Below are 13,043 nucleotides of genomic sequence, written 5' to 3'. Positions count from 1 at the left end.
TGGTTTTCTCTCTCGAAATGAATCTGTAATATGTACGGACATTCTATGTATATATATATTTTTATGAACTCGTAAAGTTTTTTTTGGGAATAAAACCAATAACAAAAATCAAGAACTCATATGGTTTCTTGATCCTACGCGTTATTTGAATGTTTTCTCGATCCTACTCATCTTATCCTTTTATTCAGGATGCGATTAAGTGCTAAGAGAAAAAGTGTAAGAAAGAAAGTTATAGAGAGAAAAAGCGCACTCCTTTTGAATTAATAAAATAGGATATGTATCAAAATCATCATGTACTAAATATTTGAAAAGAAATATAACCCATAAAGAATCAAAAAAATCTTCGCACCAAAACCAACCATCTTACTTTCAATTTGGACTTACACGGAAACCTCACCAACGTCCTACTGCATCTCTATTCCTAATATTCCTCCCTTTAAAATTAAGATTTGATAAATCATAATAACTAATTCTTATATAATATATAAATATGTAATTTTACTTCAGCTGATTTATAGAAGCATTAAAATTCATTAAAAAATACAAAATTATCCAAGTAATAACAAAAAATGTAGAAACCATACTCTCATGATTCATATATTTTGTAAATCACAAAATGAAATTGTTATGAGAAGTTGGAAATTGGTTTTCTGTAGAAAAAATGGGTATAGTTTTTCGAAATATTTACAATTTATGACAAGAAATTTGGATGATAAAATATTTTTAAAAGATGAAATATTGTTGAAAAATTAATTTTATCTTTATATATTTAAAAAACTCCATATAGAAAATAGGTAAGCTAGTCAGTCACAAATGACATAAAAAATCAATAAAATCACAAACAAAAAAAAAACAATGTTTTTTTTAAAGATTATAATAAGAAAATATAGTATAAAAATATTGGAAAAGAAAAAAAGAATGGACAAAATATTGTTAAGTTGAAAAATAAAGTACAAAAATATTTGAAAAATCCCAAATAAAATTTCAATGGAAATAAACAAATTAGCAAAAAAAAGCAGCAAATTAGCAAAAAAAAATATTTTAAATATTTTAATAAGCAATCATATATTTTGTAAATCACACAATGAAATTGTTATGAAAAGTTTGCAAATTGATTTTCTGAAATTGTTCTGCTATTCTACTTTGAATGCATAAGTACCCCTAAAACTAACCAATAACCAAAAATAAAGGAGCAAGAGAGAATGATAGAAACAAGGAAGATTGCAACACAACTGAATCAAATATTGCGGACTCCTAATTGGGCTGTGTTTCCGGCCTTTGTTCCAGGGTACATTTCCTTTATTTGCTTTTGATATTTTCATTCGTCTTCGCTTCTCGCTTTCACCCCGTTCAGCAGAATCATCAGTTAACTGATTCGGTTCACAATTTCCATAAGAAATCAATGGTAATTTATTTTTCTATCCACCTTCACTCTGAATTAAATAGTCTATTTCCATTGTGGCCACAACCTTAATGGAAATCCCCATTTTTCATAGAAATATGGCGCCTTTCAAACTTCGTTTTATGTTGGATACGGAAGCACACTTTCCATATAGGACCAACTCTTTGCCCTGTTTTAAATGCACATGGTAATGAAGTAAATTCATGAAAATGCAAACGAATGCACGGTGGTCCAAGGTAAGTTTGGAAAGGAGACTTGAAATTAGTGTTTTAAATGCACATGGTAATGAAGTAAATTCATGAAAATGCAAACGAATGCACGGTGGTCCAAGGTAAGTTTCGGAAAGGAGACTTGAAATTAGTAATATCTGCCAGAAACATTAAAACGTAAGTAAAACTCAATGAACAAGGTATAAGTTTCATAAAAAATAAGACAGTAGAAATATGAAATCCCATGAAACAATTTCACAAGGGCTTACAAACTATGAGAACATTTACCTTTGGTATAAGGAGGTCAAAACACCCCAGCCATTAGATGCCAAATCTAACAGGTTTGGATGTATCACAAAGTTAAAGAAATATTCAGCTGACCATTGAGCCTGGTCAATGGCACAAGCCCAACCTCCAGATTTCAAATCTAATAGCAGGAATTGTGACATCCTTGTAACAAAGGTAAATGATCTTATTAGGTACTTTTCTCATTTCATAAATTCCCAAATAAAAAATAAAAACCATAAATGAATTAAATTTCTATATTGCAATAATCTAATGCCAACCTTCTCACAAACACATTTGTCTCTCTCAATGTGCTCAGTATCATCATGGGACGGTGGGTTGATGACAAGATAAATTGCAAATACATGAGTATGTGAGAAAGAGAGAGAGAGAGAGAGAAATGGATACTAGGATAATCTAACATAAAAGTGTGTTTGATTAATACGGTTTGAGTCTCTCTTTGGCATATTTCCATACGCAATTTCACTATTGAACTTAGATAAAGAATATTAATTCCTCCACCAAGAAACAAGAAATTTGCCCACATAAGGAAACATGGGTTAACAATAGTTATTGAGTCAGGATCAGGACCACCTGATCGTGATGAACAGAAAGCTCTCTATGGTAGGGGTCGCAGCCGCATACCCCGAAATCTAGAGATCGCAATCCCAATATGTGACACAGAGATGGGTTGGAGCAGAGAGTTCCTTTGTGCTATTGATCCTTGGGAGGCAGAGTAGGTGTACTATATCTCGATTATCAAGTCATCAGACTTTAGGTCCACTTGAGCATAAAAAATTAACCAAGGAGGGTTTTGGGTTAGCCCTTGATGAGGTCGGAGCTTATACCTAGATGAGTGAGCCGAAGGACTGTGTGACCCTTGTGTGTGATGGTAGGTCTACTGAAACGGAGGCCAAATCCTCATCCATATTCCATCACACGACATGCATATCGATAGATCGTTTGAGAAAGCAAGATATCCACCTTTGGGTGAAGCGTATGCATGTGCGAGAGATACTCCTATGCACCATAAAACTGTAGTCGCATCAGGTCATGGTGACATTGACTCGTCTTTAGGGGAGGACATATAATCCACAGACTGGGATTGCAACCCTTTGACTCATCGGGTAGACTTTGGTGACCAGCTAATGAGCCCTTGCTTGGACTGTGGGTCATGGAAAACACTTTGTCAGTTCGATAAAGCTAGTGTGGTCTGTAGTGTTCATATTAATTTAATTGTGTTCATTTTATTATTAAATTATTTTAGATCTATTATTTGAATTTTTATAAGTCATTTGATATTTTATTTATTATTTTTAGACTTATAAAAATGAAGTTATTAATTTACAAAGTTGTAATGTTTTAAAATTTCAATTTTAAAATATTTATAAAAAATACATCGGGGCCCATAGTGCACATGGGCCCATCATGTGGGTATTGGGTGGGGCCCCACGTGCCTCATATGGGTGATACGCCATGCCCTTGGATGCCTCTTCTTGATTACTCTGAGTACAAGTTTATTGAATGTGGTAACTCTATTTTGTAGTATATGGTCAAATATTGATTGGGAAATATTGACTATATCTTATCTTGATTATTGAAGGAATATCTCGACTTGATATTATTGAAATATTCTTATGGAAAATATGAGATGGAGTATGCAATTTTATGGTATGCACTATATTTTTGATAGATTTAATTTATTTAAATATATTGATGGGAAAATGGTTTAAGAAAATGGAGATAATGGTCCATGTACCTTCCATAATGTTGATGGCCCATCTATGGAATGGATGACTCAGATCTCTCACCCCACAAGGCACCTTGATCAACGATCCATATCTCTCACCCACAAAAAGTTTGCGACAAAAATGATTAAAGGAAATGTCCTCCTACTTTTGTTTTCTCTGCCGCACTGGTTCAACATAACTTTTGTTTTCTCTCCCGCATTGGCTCAACATACCGCGCATTTGACCATCCACAGATTTGGATCATTTGACCATCCACAGCTTTGGATCTTCATTGAGGGCAAAAGAGCTTGTTGCACAACATATGTAGTCTCCTCCTCGTATTCTAAGTGATCTGATGGACCATATTTTTCTTATTCTAAGTGATCTGATGGACCAATTTTTTCTTTAATTAACTTTCAAGGTCTTCCAAATCTTGTTCAACCTCGTCTTGTAACTCATTTCCCACATCAATAAAATCTTTCACATGAACATGAAATAGAGTTATATAATTATACAAAATATTTCTATTTGTTTAGAAATACTAAAATAGGGCTATGCATTGTTGCTTAAATTAACGAAATTCTAGTATTTTTAGGAATGAAACTGTAATTCGATGATTATTCTCTGTGAAGTACATCACAGCATTAACATGAATGCTTCAAGATTGATAATATCATTCTATGATTATTCTCTATGAGGTACATCACAGCATCGAGATTGATAATATCAGAGCAACAATATATACACCATGACCGTTCAGAGTCAAGAGGAAACATTCTTCATCATCTCAATTATAGAAATTTATTTTCCTACTGATATGAAACCATAAAAAATCAAAATAGAAGCCGCAACTTTCTCGCATTATCAAAGCACCAAGAGTGGAACATCATTCTCCTGCCATTAATGCAGAGGTTCAAAAATCAGGGAGCAAAGTAGATTCACATTAGGTACTTATGGCTACGCTTAAAAGTGCCAGTCAGAGTTGAGCCTAGAGGTTTGACATTTCTGCATAGCGGGGTGATTTGATTAGATCTGTCTGAAGCTCAAAAAATTCAAACAATAGGATAGCCACTCTCAGAGAAAATCAAGAACAACATGTATGGTCATTTTCCCATAGTAGACCGTACAATCTATGCACATTCTCCACGATCTTATTGAAGAAAAAAATTTAAATATTTTCAAAACAAATGTACATTCTAGGAAATTTACTAGCTTTCTTCATTACCAGTTGAGAGGACTTATTATCCAAAGAGAGTCAACTTATTTCAGAAAATAAATGAGTCAAAATATTTTATTGAGTATAATCCTTTAAAAAAAGTAAGCCTCAATAGTCGCATCGAAAATGATTACAAGTTACAAGAGCTAGGTACATTAGAGCATATGGCCATTAAAACATTAAATAAACACTCGTGCCTACAACAAATAGCATTACATAATATAAGCATAAATTAAATAGAAATTAAAGAAATTTACATTAAGTAAATTAATGTCAATGTAAATTAAATAAATTTAAATAGCAACTAAAGAGAGGGAATTGTGAGAAGAAGAAAATAAGTGAATGAAATATAAAACATGATATTTTCCTTTTTTTGATTTTTTTTTTTTTCTTTTTCCTTTTCTTTATATGATTTTTTTTTTCTCTTTTTCCCTTTCAAAACTTTCAATGATATGAACCACATTGTAGAAGATTTTTAATGATATGAACCATTGTGAGGGCTTACAAACCCCATAATCAAAACCACCCAACATCATACTCACATATTGAAATAAAAATTCCACTTCCCACAAATTTGCAGTAATTAAGCTGAAGAAAGAAAATTGGAAAGAGAGATCATCATCACTTGCAACAGCTGCGATATCGTTCAAAATCTCAAAACCAGGTCGACTCTTGCATTTTCTCAGGCGGTAATCATCTTCAACCACATCAGCTATCAATTCTGATCTCTTCTGCTTCTTCTTCATCTTTCCACCATCATAGTCATCCTCGTCTTTTTTGTAATGTCTGGTCATGGCTATAAGTCCGAAGTTTCACTGCGAACGAATTAGGTTCGGAAACAAAGAGATGGGCTTTGCTAATTAATTAGAGAAAGAGGGGAAAAGTACAAAAAAAACTTCTAAATGCATTAATGGTGTACTTCTAAATGGCATTAATATCGTCTCTTGATCATACGAGTTCGGAATATCACCTCTCTAATGGATACACACTTTGAAATTTAAATACAAATGCAGCAAGTTTATCTTCTTATCTTTGTTGATAGAGGAAATAAGAAAAAAAGATCAACATGCAACTTCATTAATTACCCACGAGTATACTTATTGCTCAATAGCACATGACCCTACATTAGAATATTTAGCAGACTGAGAGAGTATACTTATTACTCAATAACACATTACCCTACATTAGAACATTTAGCTGACTGAGATATTAGGTATACAAAACATTGATCTTGCAGCTTGTTTAAGTTTTGGAAAGTTCGCTGAAGAAAATTTCCGAAGTTTAAATCTATCTTTTTTTTTTCTAGAAACTTCCATTATAACAATTCTCTTTTTTACCCAAAATGGAGAAAGAAGGGTTGCATGATTTTATATGCCCTAAAGGACCCATCACTATACCTTTATAGGCTCATTGGTGCATAAGGATTCCATGCACCGTCACTCATGGCAGTTGGCATTCCATCATGGATTGGAGTGGCCCCTGTACAGGAAAGTCATCATAGACACATTAAAGTGAATTTCATCTCCATTGGGATGGAACAGTACGCATATGAAAAAAGAGGAAATAAGTTTCATGAGTCAAGAAGCGGAAAACAGGACTCAAAGAGCAAAAAAGATAGAAAAAGAAAAAAGAAAAAAGAAAAAGGAAATTCATGACAATTTTGCGACCCTTTCAATTAAATTTACATCAATCTTTTAATTAAATTTACATCAATCTTTAAAACCAAAATGTTGAAATAATAGGGAATTATTTCAAGAATGTTAAAAATTAAGACCACCACAATAAATGCATACCTCCTGCATCTCTCATCGGAGTCAAATGGGGCATTGGGTTTTGTGGTCCAAACCATACATTGGGTTTCGTGATCCAAACCATACAGTTGAGATGAATCCTAATAGGCACATAAAAGCCAATGTTCAGAAACATTGTTAACTTCCCAACCAAATAATTAGGAAAGACAATAACCATTTTACCTAGGTGTCGTCATATCTACAACCACAACAATTTGATTCTTATTAACTGCATTTTAGAACATTCCCTTTGTCAAAAATAAAAGAAAACCAACGCAAAAGGCAATCCCAATAATAACACAAAAGTACTTTGCCAAAGCTTGAACTAACACAAGAAAAGTTTCATTAGGGTGGGGCATCTCACCCTAGGTGGGTACTTCATACGCCCTACCCACATGCAATGGTGGGACCATTAACATATTAAAATAAATTATGATTTTAAAAAATTCATAAAATTCAATATAAATAATTAAATCAATTTAAAATCAATATATCTGTTTTTATAAATCCAAATTTGATAAATAAAATATCTAGAGATCTAGAAAAATTCAAATAATAATTCTAGAAATCATATATCATTCAAACAAATATAATTAAATTTATTAAATGGGAAAGAGATCCATATAGTTTAGGAATTAAATAAATAAATGCTGGGACATTTCACCTTCAACTATAGACTACGGTCCATATTTGCTTTATCAAACCGACCCAGTGTTTCCCATGATCCATAGTCCATACAGGGGCTCATGGGTCACCAAAGTTTGGCAGATAAGCCAAAGGGTCATAATCCCAGTTTGTGGATTTCAGGTTCTCCTCTAGAGGCGTACCAAGGTCACCTAGACATGATGCCGACCACAACTCTAATGACGCATAGTGATATCTCTTACACATACATAAGCTTCACCTTAAAAGGTGGTTCGCTTTTTCGAAACGACTATCATATATACATGAGGCTTTGACCCTCGTCTTTAAAGGCCACCAACACAAAAAGGTCACACAGTCTGACATACTCCGACCTCATCAAGGAATGTCCTATTAGAACCCTTATCGAATAGTTTTCCATGCCTAGATAACATAGGTTGTTTCCAACCGACTGTACTAGCTTGTCAAGTTCAATCTGGTATCAGTAAATGTTGTTTGCTTATTATGGCATGCACATAACCACACTCCTATTAAGTTCATGTTCCATCATATCAAAACGTTTATTATAAATCCTCATAATTCCTTTAATCGCCACACTCACCCAATACCCAAGCGATCTAATTTGACATCTAATAAGTGGGAATAGTTGTGCCCCTCATACAAAAGGTCTCTTTGTAAATAAATAGAAAATATATCATAGCTTAGGAATAAGAACAATACTTCAATTTTAATAAGGAGCTAGAGGAATATAACTTCAAACAACTTAATAACAAGCTAAACAAATCTATACGTCGGATCACATATTTTACATCCCATAAGTTATTATTGGAAGAGGAGTAATGCTAAGTCTAGTTACTCATTTCATAAACCTTATTGCCGTATTTTAATTTCATTTTAAATTTATGGTCATCGGTAAAATTGAAAAAGAATAATTACATTAAAAAAAAAGAAAAAATCATATTTAAATCACTTTACAAAATTATTGAAGTGGTCAAATGATCTCATATACATGTGTACTTATTTAAGTTTCATGCTAAGTCCACAATGAATTTCGTGTTCAAGGTTTGAAACTATTATGTCATTTTGGTAATTTAGCCCCCATTCCGTGGCTTAATCCAACTTATAATATTTAGTATAACTTTTATAAAAAACTTTATGGAAAACCTTCTAACAAACTTATGCATTGAAATGGCTTGAAATTTATTTTTATCTTTAATTTTAAAATTTAAGGCTTAAAAAAGAGTGTAGATCAAGAACATCTATGAACATTTGAAAATCTTGAAAATTGACAGTTAATATAATGCATTACACGATGCACTATTTTCAAGACTTAATGTTTTTTTTTAATTCCTTGTTTTATCTTTTCTTTTTATGCGTCAATGTATTGAGATGATAGGCTTTGGGGCTTTTTCAGTATTGAAAAAACATCATCAAGTGAATTTTTGAGGTGTGCCTCAGTTTCATTATTAGGGCAACCTCATAAAGATAAAACATGAATCTCTCTCTCTCCCCTGGAGTCTACGTCGGCTTGAAAACGAGACAACTGCTCATCTTTGCGAGAAAGATTAGGAAACCCTTCGAAAGCTCCTTGCCTCTTAGCTTTTTTTAGTTTCATCCATTAATTGATTCAAACTGTATTACTGTCCTGCTTATATGATTTGTAATTGTTTATAAACTAATGGTATATCATTGAAAAAAAAATCCGATTTCTATATTGATATGAAGGGAATACACAATGTCTCAGCTGAGAGAGAACATAAATGCCAGGTTACATAGATCCACTTAAAACTGTGGCATGCTTCATGATTTAAGGCATATCTGACTCAGCGACCTAGCGATCCGAGAATGATGCTTACATGAGATTGAATGCTGAATCCATGAACTGTGCACAATAGAATCGATCGGATCACAAACCTGAGATTAATAGGAAAGAAGTAATTATCCCAATCATGTAAACAAAAGCAGAACATACTGTGAAATAGACGGGGAGAACCCTGGTGCAAAAGCTAGCTTGGCCCACTTTCCTTATTCTTAGAAGAAAGTTTATCATTTGTTCATAATTACTGTGTTTTACTGGCTTAATGTGCAAGGTCTAAGACGATACTGAAATTTAAATCCAAATGCATCAAGTCTATCTTCTTACCATTAAAGGCCTTATGAGTGTGTATTGAAAGAGTTTTATTATAGTGAAATATAAACTCAGTGGAAGTGCGATCCCTCGATGATCATACTAAGCGAATGATGTTTGGGTGTACCGGACTGTTCTTATCGATCTAGGCTAGTCGGTTAGAAAACCCAAGGTACCTGAGCATAAAGAATTAACCATTGAGGGTTTTGGGTTAGCCCTTGATGAGGTCGGAGCTTAGGCCTAAATGAGTGAGCCGAGAGACTGTGTGACCCTTGTGTGATGGTAGGCCTACTGAGACAGGGGCCAAAACCTCATTCATGTTCCATCACACGGCATGCATATCGATAGATCATTCGGGAAAGCTAGATATTCACCTTTTGGTAAAGCGTATGCATGTACGAGAGATACCGCTATGCACCATAGAGCTGTGGTCGCATCAAGTTGTGGTGACATTGACTCATCTCAAAGGGACGACATATAATCTACTGACTGGGATTGCGACCCTTTGACTCACTTTGGTGACCTGCTAATGAGCTCTTGCTTAGACTGTGGGTCATGGAAAACACTTTGGTGACTCGTTAATGAGCTCCTGCTTGGACTGTGGGTCATGAAAAACACTTTGTCAGTTCGATAAAGCTAGTGTGGTCTGTAGTCCACAATTGAAGGTGGAGCACCCCATATTACAGATTGAATTCTTAAAACCATATGGATCATTTTTGCATCATATTAATTTAATTGTGTTCATTTTATTATTAAATTATTTTAGATTTATTATTTGAATTTTTATAAGTCATTTGATATTTTATTTATTATTTTTAGATTTATAAAAATGAAGTTATTAATTTACAAAGTTAGAATGTTTTAAAATTCATTTTGTTCAATTTTAAAATATTTATAAAAAATACATTAGGCCTATAGTGTACATGGGCCCACCACGTGGGTATTGGGTGGGCCCCACGTGCCTCATATGGGTGGCACACCCCACCTTTGGATGCATCTTCTTGGTTACTTTGAGTACAAGTAACTTTCGATGCTACTAGAAACTTTCACAATTGAAAAAGAAAAGGGGAACAAATGTCAACTGAATTGCAGGAAACAAGAATAAAATCATGAACTAATTAACATAGAGAAATTCAGGGACAAAATAACCACCATAGAAAATGAAAATAAAAAATGAAAAGAAAGAAACCATTACCTAAAAAAGGCATGTGAACTCATTCAGGCCAGACTGGAACAACAGATAGCAAGAGAGAGAAAGTGTGAGCGCCACAGAGCATATAGAGAGAGAGAAGAGAAGCGAGATGATATGGCGCATACGTGCTTTGAAAGAGCCCTTAGAATAAGATATGGGATTGATACCTTAAATACCCCTGAATTGGCTTTCAAATTCATTGAACTAGCCCTCATATACAGGTATACCCTATTGGCCTATTGTGATTCTCCCAACTTCAAAAATTATCGGGATACCCTCGATTTGGGTTATGTGTTTTATAAAGGAGCATGTTTTGATAGGTTGAAGCCCTATCAAAATAAGTAAAACTTCATCTCAAAGTTCACTGACTTGAAAAATCTTCAATTTGATTTTGGCCTTGACGATTGTAGTCGTAGAAAATAAAAAATAAAAAAAATGTAGACTTTCAAGTCTTTAAAGTAATGTATAATTTAACATATTATATAGAGCATCTATTTTTTTTTAAAAATAAGTGTTCACGGATCTACCAGACTTGTACTTTTTTTTGTGCTTCAAATTTTACCGTCGGCGGTGGAAATTGATTTTAGAGGCCACATAGAAATGTATTGATGACCAAAGTGCTTTTCAAGCACGGACTCGAGGTGAGGCATTACTTTATTTTCATAAAGCCCCGACGTTATTGAAACTACATCCTGTTATAACCTGAGATTCCTCCATTTCAGGGTATATATTTGACACGTTTCCCCCCTCCTTTTTAGAACCCTAAGATAGGTACATTTTATCTTTTAAGAAAAGTAAGTAGTTTTCAAAATGTGGATTTTGAAAATGTCATTGTTTCAAAACCAATGTGAAACTAGATTCATTCGTGTTTTATTTAAAAGTGGTTTGAGCTCCTACTGATACCATTTGGTTATTAAACAATCTTATACAAAAACATGTAACAATTCTGGGAAATAGCAGGAATTTCAATGTGACAGTCTCTTGGAAAATTGGGCTTAAATTTCACTCCGCAAAGAATTTGGTCATGGTTCCAGAACCAATTTAAAACTAGACTCATTCATTTTCGTTTAAAAATGGTTTGCCCTCATTTTGATACAATTTAGTTAATAAACAATCTTACACAATGCTTGTAATAGTTCTAGAAAAGTCCCGGGATTCACAACAGTGACATCCTTATAAGAAAAGGGAAATAATTTCAAAACCTTGGAGAATTTCGCTTTGATTCTAAAACTGCTTTTGAAGTAGACTCACTTATCTTTCATTTAAGAGTGATTTGAGCTTATTCAGAGGCATATTGATTAGTGAACAGTTCCAATTAAAAACAAGCAAAGTTCTTGGTAACCCATTTTAAAGTTTTGACATACTTCAAAGAATGACTAATAACTTCCAAACCGAAATAGGCATGAATACAAGATATTTTTCATCTTAAAATAGATTCACATGGGTGTTTTTTCATGAATTTTCATAACCAACAGAAATATCTTCAATACTCAAATCTATCATGCAAATAAGAGTCACAGTCCTGAAAAAATAGTACACATTCTACCATAAATTCATAGCACGAAACTGCATCCATATTAAAAATGGTATCGATAGCCTTGTTTAAATTTCATGATTTAATAAAAATATAGAGACATAAATGCTAGATCTACTTACATGTACCCAAAAGTACTGCAAGTTTCTTTACACAGGTCAAGCCTCCAAGCTTCCAAGAATGGTTCCAGAGGCTGAGGTTCTAAGTATTCGAAAGGGAGGACGTGAGAGAGAGAAGGCAAAGTTTTTGGAGGTGTGTGATGGGGTTTTATTATAAGCAAGGAAAGTGGGGGGAGACGATAGGCAGGTGATATCCCAGGGGTTCCAAGTGGCATACGGTGCTATCCAAGTGGCTTACAAGTCATACAAGTGGCATACATGCAAACGTTTTTCACTAGGGTTCTCTAAATCCCGAAATCAACCTACATCAGGTCATTGGGATTACAATTTTTAAAAGTTACTAATTTGTATCAAGGATCACCAATTCAGATCAAGAATTGCTAGTGACTGTGTTGGCTCTAGGTCGGAGTTGGTAGTATGTTATTTATATAAAATTCGAGGTATATAATTTTCTAGATAGAACTTATGAAATTTAACACGACCCATTATCACTGAAAAGATCAGCCAAAGGGCCTCCTAGCTTCGCCAAGTCATCTACTTTTGTTAGCTTCCCTGTAGTCATGGAAAAAGAAAATATAAATTCTTTTTTGAGTAAAAACAAGAAAATATCAATTCACTACTCATTTTTATACCATCTTATAATGCTTTGTAAATCGCCTTCCACAATTATTTTATGGGTGTGGTTTCTATAAGGTTGCAACTTTAAACATTCCAATTAAGGCTCAACGGTGTGCCTTTTAAGACCCATTAGATGCCCAAATGTCTTAGTTGTAGTCGGTAGTGAAATAAAAACTCA

The 13,043-nt window shown here is 33.7% G+C and overlaps 1 long non-coding RNA gene across 3 annotated transcripts; it reads right to left on the bottom strand.

Moving 5' to 3' along the window:
* Window positions 1–5,355: 5,355 nt before the first annotated feature.
* On the bottom strand, window positions 5,356–12,367 carry LOC148778986 (uncharacterized). Of its 3 annotated transcripts, none has more exons than XR_016048643.1 (6): window positions 12,251–12,350; window positions 9,777–10,000; window positions 9,131–9,188; window positions 6,636–6,733; window positions 6,240–6,321; window positions 5,356–5,657 (listed from the first exon to the last, which is right to left on the bottom strand). It is a non-coding gene; the product is annotated as an uncharacterized LOC148778986 (long non-coding RNA). The 3 variants fall into 3 exon arrangements; XR_016048642.1 differs by lacking the exon at window positions 12,251–12,350 and adding an exon at window positions 10,598–11,024; XR_016048641.1 differs by lacking the exon at window positions 9,777–10,000 and having other exon boundaries at window positions 12,251–12,367.
* Window positions 12,368–13,043: the final 676 nt, after the last annotated feature.

The sequence above is a fragment of the Amborella trichopoda genome, chromosome 13, assembly GCF_054954075.1.
Source record: "Amborella trichopoda isolate Santa Cruz 75 chromosome 13, AtrichopodaSantaCruz75HAP2 v2.0, whole genome shotgun sequence".
NCBI lineage: Eukaryota > Viridiplantae > Streptophyta > Magnoliopsida > Amborellales > Amborellaceae > Amborella > Amborella trichopoda.
Note: the sequence above shows the minus strand (reverse complement) of the source record. Positions and strands in the feature narration are given on the sequence as shown.